Source organism: Mustela putorius, unplaced genomic scaffold (assembly GCF_011764305.1).
Source record: "Mustela putorius furo isolate JIRA1106 unplaced genomic scaffold, ASM1176430v1.1 tig00003923_pilon_pilon_pilon, whole genome shotgun sequence".
NCBI lineage: Eukaryota > Metazoa > Chordata > Mammalia > Carnivora > Mustelidae > Mustela > Mustela putorius.
The window spans coordinates 11,914,986-11,928,582 of NW_025422068.1; the positions used below are offsets into that span (position 1 = coordinate 11,914,986).

Consider the following 13,597-nt stretch of genomic DNA (forward strand, 5'->3'; position numbering starts at 1 on the left):
GAGGTGACTTTGTTCACTTATACCATTCTGGAGCTTCACACATACTAGCTGTAGGGGGAGTGGGGTCACCTGGTACCAAAGGGAGTAGCTCCGGCCTCCCTTCTGGGCTTAGGAATGCTGAGTGTGCTACGGGAACCGGAGTCAGATATTCATTTTAATCTTTCAGATTTCTGTAGAGCTAGTTTTGTCTTCCCGTGTGCTCCCAGATGGATCATTTAATCCTGTGGGGTAAATAAATTGGGGTAGGGAGGTGGTCATTATCCATGATTTCCAGACGGGGAAGGGTGCAGTGATGCCCTGGCCGGGAGTACTTGGGCTGCCAAACTCCATGCTCTTAGCACTCAAAGTATTAAAACAGTTGCTCACGAAGCACATTGTTCTGAGTGCTCCGTGGTTAACATGAACTCATGTAATCCTCCAGGTAATTGTAGGGGTAAAACTCCTGTTTTACAGGTGAGGAAATGGGCACACCGAGGTTCCTTTGACCCACCACCTGGTTGGGATGGAGTGGCAGATTTGAACGGGGCCCATGCTATTAACCACCACCTACTACTGGACTGTTCCCTTCTGTCCTTTACTGCCTTCCTCCAGGGATGCCTCCCCGGTCTCCTTTGTACTCTGTCTCCCCTCTGTCAAGCCCCAGAGTGGTGAATGGGGCCAGACTTCCTGGCCAAGCAGCACACAGTCAGCCTGACATGGTGGGCTGGTGGGGGACAGCCCTCTGGGAGGGATCTCCGAGGAGAGGACACTCTTGGAAGATACCAGCTGATTTCTCAGGTTTCTCCTGAAGCAAGGAGAACTTCCAGAGGTCTCCGGGTCCTGTTTCTCTCCCTTTTGATGTAGGTCCTCAGGCCGCATTTGCTCTGTCACGTCATCTTCAGGTGTGGTTTATGGGTGCATGGCTGCTGTCCCTGCAGGACTGTGATCCTCCTGTATGCACAAATGTACACGTACATGTACAAAACCAAACGCAAAAGTACATGATAAAAATGTCAGGATGAACCTTGAGGTCAGAGATTCAAAGGTAATTCTGAAGAGTTCACCCAGCTCCCTGCAGCTCCCCTGCTGGGTGGGTCTGCCCCAAAACACCTGGTGACTGACTGGCATGGCTGGTGCTGATGGCAAGTTCCCAGGGGTAGAGGGTCTCAGCTGCCTACAGAAGGCCTTGCAGGGATGCAGTGTGCCTGTGGGTCCAGTAGCTGCTCAGGCCAGACCTCTGCCTGTGTCCCCTAGGCCTTCCTCGACTTCCAGCCATCCTCTTCCCGCTCCGGGTTCCTGAGAACCACTGTTTCTGCCTTCCCTCCCCTAGTCTCTTGGCCTTTGCTGTTGTTGAATAACAAATATTAAATTTTAAAGATCTAATTGGCCTTGCTGAACGATTCATGATTGTCGCATCCCGTTTGGCAACTAGAAAAGAGTTGTAAAGGGCTCCAGAAAGGGAAGGTTTTTAAAGGCAGGACAAGAAAGTCCTAAACAGACTTAAACAACAACAACAAAAAACTTATTTTGGGCAAGTTCACCTCCTTTTGCGAAACAGAAGGGTCTTTGGTGGATTACATCATCAGGGCTGACCAGGAAATTCCAAACTGGTTAAGACTGCATTCTTTAGGAAGATTGAAACTGCATTCAGGTTGGGTATGAAGCCCTGTTTAGCAACACGGGTTTACCACAAGTGACTCCATTTTGGATCTATTGTTTCTTTTTAACAGTTTTCGCTCTTTTCTGGTGGATTTTCTCTCTTCTTCCTGGTGGATTTTAATTTGTGAGGTAACAGATGCATCAGTGTGGACAAATGGGTGATGACCCTGACCATGTTTTCCCTGAGCTGATCTCCCTGGGTGTGTTCAGAATCCTGCCAGGACTGAGGGGCAAGGGCAAGGAGTGAAACATGGGGACCAGGGAACAGTAGGGGACCAAAGGTGGGAGCGGGTGCTGAGGCTGGGGACCTGTCTGGCCTGGAGGGGTCTGCGTTTGATGTTAGATTTCAATGCCTTCTAAAAATGAAAGGTAGGGTCGCCTGGATGGCTTAGTTAAGCAGCTGCCTTCTGCTCAGGTCATGATCCCAGGGTCCTGGGGAGTCTGCTTCTCCCCTGCTTGCCGTTCCCCCTGCTCGTGCTCTCTCTTTATCTCTCTGTGTCAAATAAATAAAATCTTTTAAAGAATAATAAAAAATTATGTGTGACCCTTTACCAGGTTCACACATGACAACTGAAATTCTTTTTTTTTTTAATTTTTATTTTTTAAATTTCTTTTCAGTGTTCCAGAATTCATTATTTATGCAGCACACCCAGTGCTCCATGCAATACGTGCCCTCCATAATACCCACTACCAGGCTCACCCAACTTTTCACCTCCCTCCCCTCCAAAACCATCAGTATGTTTCTCAGAGTCCACAGTCTGTCATGGTTCATCTCCCCCTCCAATTTCCCTCAACTCCCTTCTCCTCTCCATCTCCCCATGTCCTCCATGTTATTCCTTATGCTCCACAAATAAGTGAAACCGTATGATAATTGACTCTCTCAGCTTGACTTTTTTCACTCAGCATAAACTCTTCCAGTCCCCTCCATGTAGATAAAAAAGTTGGGTATTGGGCACCTGGGTGGCTCAGTGGGTTATGCCTCTGCCTTCAGCTCAGGTCATGATCTCAGCATCCTGGGATCGAGTGCCGCATTGGGCTCTCCGCTCAGCAGAAAGCCTGCTTCCCCCCTCTCTTTGCCTGCCTCTCTGCCTACTTGTGATTTCTCTCTCTGCGTGTCAAATAAATAAATCTTAAAAAAAAAGTTGGGTTTTCATCCTTTCTGATGGAGGCATAATACTCCATAGTGTATATGGACCACATCTTCCTTATCCATTCGTCCCTTGTGGCCATTGCTGCTATGAACACTGGGGTACAGATGGCCCTTCTTTTCACTACATCTGTATCTTTGAGGTAAATACCCAGTAGTACAATTGCAGGGTCATAGGGAAGCTCTGTTTTTAATTTCTTAAGGAATCTCCACACTGTTTTCCACAGTGGCTGCACCAACTTGCATTCCCACCAGCAGTGTAAGAGGATTCCCCTTTCTCCACATCCGATCCAACACTTGACAACTGAAATTCTTAAAGGCCACTTAGCCTTTCTTATTACAAAAGCAATACGTTTGCATCTTAGAAAATCAGGAAGCAGATGATAATAAAAATATTCACACTTCCACATTCCCCCTCGTCTCTATTTATACCTGCCAAATTTCTTTCTTGCATAAATAAATAAAACACTTATTCTTCAATAAAATTCATGAAGGTACAGAAATATTTATTTAGCTTTATATGAGTGGAACACTTATATATGCCCTGTACACTGTTTCATAACCATGTCAAATATTTACCTGTGTCAAAATTTTCCTCACTTATCCTTTTTCTTGATAATCTTCCACAAATGCTGGATTTCAGGCTTCCCAACAGGATTTCTGTAGAGATCAGTGGTTTGCCTCAGGTGGGGCCCTTGAACCTCCATCCGTTGTCCCAACCACCCTCTGTCTAACCTGGGCATGTCACAGAGAGCTTATAATTGGAGCAGAGGGGAGGGGAGGAGCACCACCTCTGTTCTGAGGCCCAGAGACCGTGCGTGGTGGTGAAGTCCTGTCACGGGAAGACCTATGCTCGGCCCAGCTCTGCCTCAGCCATTTTGTCCTGCCAGAGCCTCTTCCTGAGGGGCAGGGACAACAGTGCCGGCCTCCCTTTAGGGTGCTTGTGAGGATTAGTATGCGTGAAAGCAACCGTCCATGTCTTTGAGAAATCTCTGTCCTGGGTGCTCTCTTTCCCCAGGTTTCCTTTTTGACCCCACCTGATGGTGGGAGGAAGGCGAGTGAGTACAGGCTTAGCTGTTGAGAGAAAGGAGCCTGGGTGGTCCTGAGGCTGTTACTCTCTCTCCTGCTGCCCCTTCGGGTTCCTTGAAATCTGGCTCTTGATACTAAAACGCTCGGACAGGACGCTGGATCAGATCCAGATGCATACAGCAGAAAACTCGTCACGACGTCTTAGGGAAGCGAGAGCCAGGTGGTCTAGGGCTCTAGGTGGGTCTAGGGCCCAGCTGTCTTCTGTCTCTGTGTCTCACTGCTTCGCAGGGGACTGCCATCCTAGATGTTACTCTTCGGCTGTGGGAGCTCTGGTCGGCATGCTCACATTTTAGGCAGGACGAAAGAGGAAGGAAGAAGGGCAAAAGGTGAATTCCTGTGGCCAGCACTCCTTTCTTGGAAGCCAGCAAACAGCCCGATTATAGCTCCCTGGCCGGAACCGGCTCACACAAACATACCACCAGCCTGCTGGAAAAAGTAACTGTTTAGTCAGATTCCTCTTACTAAGGGAGGGGCCAGTGATCGTGTAGGAAATTTTGGGACCTCTGGCACACACTGGGCCCAGGGGCCTGATTTAGGACAGTGACAGAGAACATTTGAGAGGGCAGGGTGGTGGAGAGATCCTGGGGAGTGCATTAGGAACCTTGACCTGGAGGGGGGCAGAGTTTAAGCCACCTATGGCCCTAATCCTAGTGGACTGTGTGAGAAGCAAGGCCAGGGTGCTTCCGGGAGCGAGGCTTTCCCAGGGTCACACATGACAACTGAAATTCTAGGTCACTTAGACCCAGAAATGCTTACTGAGAAGGGAGCAGATTGTTTTTCCTTAAGTGTTTTTAAAAAGGTTTATTTATTTGAGAGAGAGAGAGCGCACACAAATAGGGGAGGAAGGGCAGAGGGAGAGAGAGAATCCAAAAGCATATCCCCCCACCCAGCACAAAGCCTGACACGGGGCTTGATCCCAGGACTCTGAGATCTTGACCTGAGCTGAAGCCAAGAGTCAGGTGCCTGACCGACTGAGCCACCCAGACACCCACTATTTTTGACAGTATAGACCTCACATCCTTCCCAGACCCTCTGGCTGCTGGTGCACTGTTGTGGGAGACCCTCCAGGAAAAGTCAGAGAGCCTGGCACCTTCCGATTGATCCCCACTTGATGTTATAATTCCATTTTATTTTATTTATTTTCTTATTCCTACTGCTCTTTCTTTCTAAGGGGAGGAGAAAGGACTTACTTACATTCTTGTGACCATTGCCTAAGCCATGTACCCAGGGATCTGTTTGCTTTTTTCCAGGAGATGCACAGTCCATCTGTGTTAAAAAGCAAAGGACTTTTATCTGAAGGGGTGTCAGTCTGGCAGCTGGAACAGAGACCCAACATGATCCTGGCCTAAATAAGATAGCCTGTTTCTCACTTGCTCAAGGACCCAAGTGGGTGTGTTTCTGGACAGCTCCAACACATCCACACCTACTAGGGACCCAGTCTTTCATTTGTCATCCTAATATCTTCAACACGTGCATCCCAGCTCCCAGTTAAAGATGATGTCCCGGCTCCGGTCAGGACGGAGGAGAGGATGAACTTTTTTGTTTTAGAATGATACCCAGACTTTGTACAGAAGACCTTCCCTCACCTCCCACTCACAAGAACTTGTTCTTGCTCCCCAGCTTTCAGGGGAGACTAAGTAAATGGAGTGGCAGCCATGTGTTCAGCTAAAACTTCTCTCACCCTGTAAGATATGATGGTCAGTCAGTCTTCTCTGGGTATGAGCCATGTGGCCAAACCTGTCAAAAACCTCTCCTTGAAGATAGCGTTTGCTTATTATTATTATTACTATTTTTTAAGTTTCTATTTAGGAAAAGGGAGCGCTCCTCAGCTCCAAATGGGGTAGGTGAGTGGTGGTCAGGCCTCACCAGAGCCCTTAATGCCCTCCTGGATGAAGATAACAGGAGCAACCCACCGTGGGACCAACCATGAAGCCATGCAGCAGGACTGAGGTCAGAACATGAAAAGGGACCCAGCTTCTGCCTGGTTTGCTGGGCTGCTCAAGCTAGGAGCCTTGGGCTGGGCAAAGCTCCCATGTAAGAAGTCTCATGACCCTGAGACTGTCTTGCTGGGGGCCACGGCCATGTGAGCGAGCCATTTTGCACCAGCCTGCTGACCTCCAAATGCACCTGCACAGGACATCCCAAGTGACCACTGCCCAGGCAAGACAAGCCCTTCCTGCATTTATGACCCACAAACAGTGAGCAAACTTAAGTGGTTGGGGTAATTTGTTAAGTAACGACAGCAACCCTTAATTTATTTCCAAGTCTTAAAAGTCTCTTGTAATTTACCTCCTTCTCTGTTTTTATCATACTTTATTTTTCCTTCCCTTCCCCTATGTTCCCTCTTTTGTCTCTTGAATTCCACATATAAGTGAAATCATATGGTATTTGCCTTTCTTTGACTGACTTATTTCACTTAGCAAAATACCCTGTAGTTCCATCCGCATCATTGCAAATGGTAAGATTTCATTTTTTGATGAATATTCCATTATATATATATATATATATATATATATATATATATATATATATCATCTCCTTTATCCATTCATCTGTCCATGGGCATTCTGGGCTCTTTCCGTAGTTTGGCTGTTGTGGACACTGCTGCTATAAACATTGTTCCAAACATCCATCACACTGAGCTCACCTTTAATAACCTTGTTGTCTACCTTCATCCCATGTTAGGAACTGAAGTGATTTAAGGTAAATGAATAGAGTAATTTAAAAATTTCAAGGTTTACTGCCATAATCTTTCTACCAGGAGAACTCAAGGGATAATTTGGGTTTTTGATATGAGTGTGGTGAGTGGAATGAAGGAGGGAGGGAAGCATTTGAAGATCTCAAAAACTGGAAGAATCAATCTAGAATGGGCTGAAGTCCAACAAAGGAATAGGACTACATTACTCTCAGACTTTTCAGTCAATAGTTCCCCCATTGCCTCATTTTTTTGTACGTCAGGCAGCTCCTTCCCAAGGGGCTCCAAATCATAGTGCTTTGGAATGTAAAACTGTCCCAAACCTTTTGCTATTTCAGCCATTCAGAGAACCTGATGTGATGTCTAGAACAGATGTGTCTCACAGTGCTCTCCACTTAAGCTAACGTGGACCTGCTCTCACCTTCCTTCCACTAGCAGGTGGGGAGCCTTCTTAAATACCTGACCCATTTTCAGTGGGTGGTGGACAACTGCCCTGACCCAGGCCACACAGAGTTCTTTGAATTCCAAATGTGTGGAAATAAAAATGAGCTCCATGTAGACAGATCTCAGGTCCCTCATTAAAATTAAATGTTGTCATCCAAATAGGCCTTTAAGAAAGTAGGGAAAAGGGCACCTGGGTGGCTCAGTTGGTTAAGCAACTGCCTTTGGCTCAGGTCATGATCCTGGAGTCCCAGAATCGACTCCCACATCAGGCCCTCTGCTCATCAGGGAGCCGGCTTCTCCCTCTGCCCCTCGCCCCTTTCATGCTCTCTCTCTCAAATAAATAAAATATTAAAAAAAAAGAAAGTAGGGAAAAAAGTCATAAACTGTGAAGTAATCATTATAATATGTAAAATTGACAAGGGATTGGAACAATGGATAAAGAACTTTTACAGACCAGAAGATATATTCAAACGTTTTTTTCAGTAGAAAAAGGGCAAAAGATGTGATATGCAATTCTGAAAAGAGGAAAATCTTTTAGCCTTTAAATATATGAAATGATCCCTAATTTCTACTAATCAGGGACATGAAAACCAAAAGCGCATTAAGATAATTTTATAGACACTTCATTGATCAAAATTAAGACATTTGACATTACCAAACATAGAAGTGGAAAACAATTTGCGATGAATTCAGATCATTGAATATTTGCGTACTTTAACACCCATGAGTAGAACCTGGAAAATTCTTGCACACGAATCTCAGGAGATGTGTGCAAAGATGTCCATACCAACACTGTTCATGGTAGCAAAAAATTGAAAACACTGAGATGCCCATTTGTGGGAGCAAGTAACATAAATTATGGTATAGCCGCACCATGGAATGGTAATCCCAATACAAGGAAGTGCCCCAATTAATGGGGGCAACTTTGCTGAGTCTTTGTAACAATGGTGAGTGGAAAAAGCAAGTCCTAGAAGAATATAAACAGTACAATGCCATTTGTAGAAGGGAGCAAAACTAAACAATGTTGGTTAGGCATACATCTCTGTGTATCTTCCTCCCTGCTTATCTGTGATGCAAAGGAATTAAAAACACAAATGCAGACTAGCACTTACCACCTGTGGGGAGGTGTGTGGACAGGATGGTGCAGAAAACAGCGACAGATTACAATAGAGATATATGAATTATTGGAAATATATAGCTCTTGTGTCAGAGTGTTTCTATATAATGTTTATATTATAAATGGGTAAATTAATTCACACATAAATAAAACATGATGTGGGAGTCTATTGTTAAAGATGAAGAGGAGAATGGAGATAGAAGGTGAAACAGCAGGTGACTCTTGGATTTCTTGCAGGAGTAACTGAAGAGAAGGAGATACCATTGAATCATGAGATACTATGGACCCTGAGAAACAATCTGGGGGTTTCAGAGGGGAGGAGGGTAGGGGAAGGGGTAACAGGGTGATGGGTATTGAAGAGGACATGTGCTCTTATGAGCACTGGGTGCTATACTTAACTAATGATTTACTGAACACTGCATCAAGGGCTAATTATGTACTACACAGTGGCTAACTGAATATAATAAAAAAAGTTTTTTAAGAATTTAAAGAAAGAGAAAATTTTCAAATGATGCTGACAGGAGAAAATAAACCAAATGTAGTATATAAAATATCTTGCTTTCTAAGTATGCAACAGCCTTTGATTTTCTGATTGAGGTATCCATGAGAGCCTAGCTGATGATCAATTAAAAAGGAATTGTCTACAGCAGTAAATATTTACTCAATGCACACATAATACACAAGGTATTCACTTATTCCAACTAAAAAAAAAAAGAATTATAGGAAAAAATTGAGAAATGAATTGTGAGTGTGAGGATAATGAATTCACCTTTGAATGAATATATATATATATATATAATTTTTTTTACTTGTCTGTGTGACAGCCAGTGAGTAGTGTAATCTGTGGGTCAGGATCTCAGAGGAGAGGTTTAGGACAGAAAAATAAATTTAAAGGTCAACACCAGAAGAGGTGGGCTGTGGTTGCAACATTTAGAAGTCAGACAGGGATGGGGCGCCTGGGTGGCTCAGTGGGTTAAAGCCTCTGCCTTTGGCTCAGGTCATGATCCCAGGGTCCTGGGATTGAGCCCGGCATCCGGCTCTCTGCTCTGAGCCTGCTTCCACCTCTCTCTGTGCCTGCCTCTTGCCTACTTGTGATCTCTGTCTGTCAAATAAATAAATAAAATCTTTAAAAAAAAGAAGAAGAAGTCAGATGGGGATGAAACCAAGCAAACTGTTTCATACAACAAATGGCCATTTGGATATCTTCTTTCAGAAATTATTCTCAAGTATTTGCCCATTTTTTTTTAAGTGGGGTGTTTGTCTTTTGATTTGTAAATCTTTAAAAAACATATTCTGGGTATAACATCTTATTGTTTATATCTAGTGCACGTCATGTAATTTCTCAGTCTGTGCCTTCCTTTTTTATTCTCTCAGTGGCATTTTTTGATAAGCAAATGTTATTTTTTCCCCTCCTGTTCAAGTTTTTATTTACCTTCAAGGAAGGTAACAGTGATGCAGTGTTGGTTTCAAGAGTAGAATTCAGTGATTTGTCACTTACACGCAACACCCACTGCTCATCCCAAGTGCCCCCCTTGCCCATCTAGCCATCTTGCTCCATCAACCCTAAGATTGCTCTCAATTGTTGAGAGTCACTTATGATTTGTTTTCCTCCTTTCCCATATTTTCATCTGTTTTCTTTCTTAAATTCCACATATGAATGAAATCATATGGTATTTATCCTTTTCTGACTGACTGACTTCCTTTGCTTAGCATAATACCCTCTAGTTTCATCCATGTCATTGAAAATGTAAAGATTTCATTCTTTCTGATGGCTGAGTAATATGCCATTGTATATATGTACCACATCCTTTTTAAAATTAATTTAATTTATTTATTTTCAGAAAAACAGTATTCATTATTTTTTCACCACACCCAGTGCTCCATGCAATCTGTGCCCTCTATAATACCCACCACCTGGTACCCCAACCTCCCACCCCCCCGCCACATCAAACCCCTCAGTTGTTTTTCAGAGTCCATAGTCTCTCATGATTCACCTCCCCTTCCAATTTACCTCAACTCCCTTCTCTCTAGTTCCCCATGTCCTCCATGCTTTTTGCTATGCTCCACAAATAAGTGAAAACATATGATAATTGACTCTCTGCTTGACTTATTTCACTCAGCATAATCTCTTACAGTCCGGTCCACGTTGCTACAAAAGTTGGGTATTCATCCTTTCTGATGGAGGCATAATACTCCATAGTGTATATGGACCACATCTTCCTTATCCATTCGTCCGTTGAAGGGCATCTTGGTTCTTTCCATAGTTTGGTGACCGTGGCCATTGCTGCTATAAACATTGGGGTACAGATGGCCCTTCTTTTCACTACATCTGTATCTTTGGGGTAAATACCCAGGAATGCAATTGTAGGGTCATAGGGAAGTTCTATTTTTAATTTGTTGAGGAATCTCCACACTGTTCTCCAAAGAGGCTGCACCAACTTGCATTCCCACCAACAGTGGAAGAGGATTCCCCTTTCTCCACATCCTCTCCAACACATGTTGTTTCCTGTTTTGTTAATTTCGGCCATTCTAACTGGTGTAAGGTGATATCTCAATGTGATTTTAATTTGAATCTCCCTGAGGGCTAGTGATGATGAACATTTTTTCATGTGTCTGACACATTTTTTGATATGTTTGCCTGTTTCGTGTGTGTTGAGTTTGAGGAGTTCATTATAGATCCTGGATATCAACCCTTTGTCTGTACTGTCATTTGCAAATATCTTCTCCCATTCCGTGGGTTGCCTCTTTGTTTTCTTGACTCTTTCCTTTGCTGTGCAGAAGCTTCTGATTTTGATGAAGTTCCAAAAGTTCATCTTCGCTTTTGTTTCCTTTCCCTTTGGAGACATATCTTGAAAGAAGTTGCTGTGGCTGATATAGAAGAGATTACTGCCTATGTTCTCCTCTAGGATTCTGATGGATTCCTGTCTCACGTTGAGGTCTTTTATCCATTTTGAGTTTATCTTTGTGTACGGTGTAAGAGAATGGTCGAGTTTCATTCTTCTACATATAGCTGCCAGTTTTGCCAGCACCATTTATTGAAGAGACTGTCTTTTTTCCACTCTATATTTTTTCCTGTTTTGTTGAAGATTAATTGACCATAGAGTTGAGGGTCCATATCTGGGCTCTCTACTCTGTTCCACTGGTCTATGTGTCTGTTTTTATGCCAGTACCATGCTGTCTTGGTGATCACAGCTTTGTAGTAAAGCGTGAAATCAGGTAATGTGATGCCCCCAGCTTTAGTTTTGTTTTTCAACATTTCCTTTAGCGATTCGGGGTCTCTTCTGATTCCATACAAATTTTTGGATTATTTGGTCCAGCTCTTTGAAGAATACCGGTGGAATTTTGATCGGAATGGCGTTAAAAGTATAGATTGCTCTAGGCAGTATAGACATTTTAACAATGTTTATTCTTCCGATACAAGAGCTTGGAATGGTCTTCCATCTTTTTGTGTCTTCTTCAATTTCTTTCATGAGTGTTCTGTAGTTCAAGTACAGATCCTTTACCTCTTTGGTTAGGTTTATTCCCAGGTATCTTATGGTTCTTGATGCTATAGTAAATGGAATCGATTCTCTAATTTCCCTTTCTGTATTTTCATTATTAGTGTATAAGAAAGCCACTGATTTCTGCACATTGACTTTGTATCCTGCCACATTGCTGAATTGCTGTATGAGTTCTAGTAGTTTGGGGGTGGAGTCTTTTGGGTTTTCCATATAAAGAATCATGTCATCTGTGAAGAGAGAGAGTTTGACTTCTTCATTGCCAATTTGGATACCTTTTATTTCTCTTTGTAGTCTGATTGCTGTTGCTAGGACTTCTAATACTATGTTGAACAAGAGTATGTACCACATCTTTATCCATTCATCTATCAATGGACATCTGGACTCTTTCCACAATTTGGCTATTATTGATAATGCTTCTGCAAACATCAGGGGGATATGTGCCCCTTCAAATCTGTATTTTTGTATCCTTTGGCTAACTACCTAGTAGTGTAATTGCTGCGTCATAGTGTAGTTCTACTTTTAACTTGGTAAGGAACTTCCATACTGTTCTGCAGAGTGGCTACACCAGTTTACATTCCCACCAACAATGCAAGAGGGTTCCTCTTTCTCAGGATCCTCGCCAACACCTGTTGTTGCCTGTGTTGTTAATTTTAGCCATTCTGACTGGTGTGAGATGGTATTTCATCACAATTTTGATTTATATTCCCCTGATGATGAGTGATGTTGAGCATCTTTTCATGTGTCTGTCAGCCTTCTGGATGTCTTCTTTGGAAAAATATCTATTCATGTCTTCTGCCCATTTCTTAACTGGATTCCTTGTTTTTTTTTTTGTTTTTTGTTTGTTTGTTTGTTTTTAAAGGAAACATCAAATTTAATTTAAGGACAAAACAAAAACAAAAACAAAAACTCCAGAAATTGTCTGAGAAGACAACAGACCAAATAAATTCCTAAAAAAAAGAGTGCTGCATGTTGGTGATCACATTTATTCAAACAGTTGGTAAAAAAATAAAAGTCCCCTTTAGATTAAGAATTCTTGAGTTATCAGCAAATTAAGTTCAGTAGTGGAGGAATCCTTGATCATGCCTTATATCAAAATTTACACAGGTTTTGGGACACCTGGGTGGCTCAGTTAGTTAATCGGGTGCCTTCAGCTCAGGTCATGATCCCAGCAACCTGGGATAGAGTCCCACATTGGGCTCCTTGCTCTGTGGGGAGCCTGCTTCTCCCTCTGCCTCTGCTGCCACTCTGCCTGCCTGTGTGCTCTCACTCTCTCTCTCTCTCTCTCTGGTAAATAAATAAATAAAATCTTCAAAAAAACAAAAAAAATTTACACAGATTTCTATTTTGAATGTCTTCTACATTTGAAGAGGCAGCCATACAAAGTCTTCTGTATTCCATACAAAATAAATTCGTTGTTTCGACCAACTCTTAATGGAGGAACAACTCATACGCTACCATCTCCTCTGACAGAAAGCATCAGAATATTCTATTTTGTTGATTTATATATTTCTTTCATGTGTTTCCTCATCAGTTTCTATAGCAGTCACCGGTTCCTCCAAATCATATTTAAATGCTGACCATAGGCATGTAATCTGGTTTGAAGCTTTCTGTCATTTCTCATTTTCATGTAAATTCATTCATCCAGGCTGAACCTGATGAGACCCAGGGATGGTTCTGCAGTGTTATTCCTTTGTTGCTGGTACATATCATCCGCCATGTTTCAAACCCTGTGTCCTTTCCCCTGGCGTTGAATTTGATAAGTTCTGCATAGATTTTGGTTGCTAACCCTTTATCGGAAATGCCACTTGCAAATATCTTCTCCCATTTTGTTAGCTGCCATTTAGTCTTGTTAACTGTGCAGAAGCTTTTTTTAAAAAAAATTTTTTTTTAAAGATTTTATTTATTTATTTGACAGAGATCACAAGTAGGCAGAGAAGCAGGCGGAGAGGGAGGAAGGGAAGCAGGCT

General features: G+C 42.9%; 1 pseudogene; it reads right to left on the reverse strand.

Moving 5' to 3' along the window:
* Positions 1 to 12,969: 12,969 nt before the first annotated feature.
* On the reverse strand, positions 12,970 to 13,347 carry LOC101675021 (annotated as a pseudogene).
* Between the last annotated feature and the right edge of the window lie 250 nt (positions 13,348 to 13,597).